Source organism: Taurulus bubalis, assembly GCF_910589615.1.
Source record: "Taurulus bubalis genome assembly, chromosome: 20".
Taxonomy (NCBI): Eukaryota; Metazoa; Chordata; class Actinopteri; order Perciformes; family Cottidae; genus Taurulus; species Taurulus bubalis.
The window spans coordinates 17,694,869-17,696,934 of NC_136608.1; positions in this window are offsets into that span (position 1 = coordinate 17,694,869).

Here is a 2,066-nt window from a genome sequence, read left to right on the forward strand (position 1 = left end):
TTAACGCTCCATCTGCTAAAGTAAAGTTGGTGGAGGGGACACACACGCACACACACACACACACACACACACACACACACACACACACACACACACACACACCTAGGTGCGGCCTGTCAATACCGTGCGTGTGTGTGTTTGTTGCTGACAGAATAAAACCCAGCCTTGTCTTTACACTACAGGCAGGCAGACAGACAGACAGGCAGACAGACAGGCAGGCAGACAGACAGGCAGGCAGGCAGGCAGGCAGGCAGACAGGCAGACAGACAGGCAGACAGACAGGCAGGCAGGTTCCTCCGAACTCCTCAGTCTGCAATAAGTTACTTCCTCTCTTTCTCGTTTTTTTTCCTCCGGCGGGGCAGCGGGAGTTCCGCAGCTCGGAGGCCGCCTCAGAGCGCTCCCTGCTCGGCCTGATGTGGCGCCAGGCCCCGCTGCCCCGCTGGAGGAAGCCCGGAGACGAAGGAGCAGAGAAACTGGAACGCGCGGATCTTGAAGAGGCGCCATGTTGTGTCTGCCCGTCTGCGATACGACAGTATTATCATAAACCTGTCTGTCTGCCTGTCTGTCCGCCGGTCGCTTCCGCAAACCCAGCCCGCCCTTCCTGTCACGACCTGACCCGGTCCGGCCCGGGTTAAGCGTGATGGAGGGCAGGAAGACTAGAAAGGGAGGAATAGAGAGAGAAAAGAGAGGAATGAAGCGGTTACTCACAGTCATGCAGCCGTCCGCTCCGCTGCTCTCTCTCTCGCTCTCTGTCTATGTCGCTCTACCAGAGCCGCTCCCTCCTGCCGCCGCTGCGCGCTGACGTCAAGTTTGACGCTGTGAACGCCGTCGCTTCCGGTCAATTATTTCACAATAAAAGAAGAGGAAATACAAAATAAAACTAGAAAATCGGATTAACACAATTCTCATGATGGCAAAATATTATTTATGAAAACCTCACTAATGTTTGGAGTAAGTTTATATATAGAATATAATAGTGTGTATATAATAGATATATAGTATTTAATATGATATATACGTACAATTTTATATATAGAATAATTCATTTGCAGTAGCGCGCCTCGGTTTTTCAGAATAAAGGCGCCTTGAAATTGTATTGTGATCATTTGTGAACTTGATAACTTAATTTAGTGTACTGAATTGATAACATTGATTGTAAGGAGATCTTAAAATTGATATAAATTAAAACGTATTAAGTCTCAATTTTCAAAATAAAAATACGTTAAAATGAAGGGAAAATTAATAAAAAATTAATAACACAGATTGTATCACAACATGTTGGAAATAAAAGACTTGATGTTTCCAAGTTGCATCAATTTCAATAAATGTAATGCTTTTATTTTGAAGGCAGTGCACACTTACATCCGGTTTCGCTCCGCCTTTATCACTTTGTGCTTTCAGCTGCTTCCTGTGGAGTAGAAATACTACAAGTAGTCTTTGTTTTTACTGTGGTTTCCATCCTCACTGAAAGAATATGACAAAACCTCAGAGTACATTTACAACGAGTCATGAAATAACATGTGTTTTTGGCTATTGTACTACATCTCAGAGGTACATATAGTACCTTTTACTGTAATACATCTCAGAGGTACATATAGTACTTGTTACTGTACTACATCTCAGAGGTACATATAGTACTTGTTACTGTACTACATCTCAGAGGTACATATAGTACCTTTTACTGTACTACATCTCAGAGGTACATATAGTACTTCTACTGTACTACATCTCAGAGGTACATATAGTACTTCTACTGTACTACATCTCAGAGGTACTTTGACTGCGTTGAGTGTCTAATACTTGAATGGAGTATTTTCCGTGTGCTACTAGTACTTTTACTGCAGTAAAGAGTCAGAATACTTCTTAAAACAAACAAATATATAAACGTCCCAGAGTGATGATCATGTGACCTGTCTGCTCACACCGAGGTCAAAGGTCAAAGAAAACCCAAATATTAAAACTACACAGCGTGTGTGTGTGTGCGTGTGTGTGTGTGCGTTTGAGTGTGTGTCCATTTGTGTATGTGTGCGTTTGTGTATGTGTGTGTGTGTGTGTGTGTGTGTGTT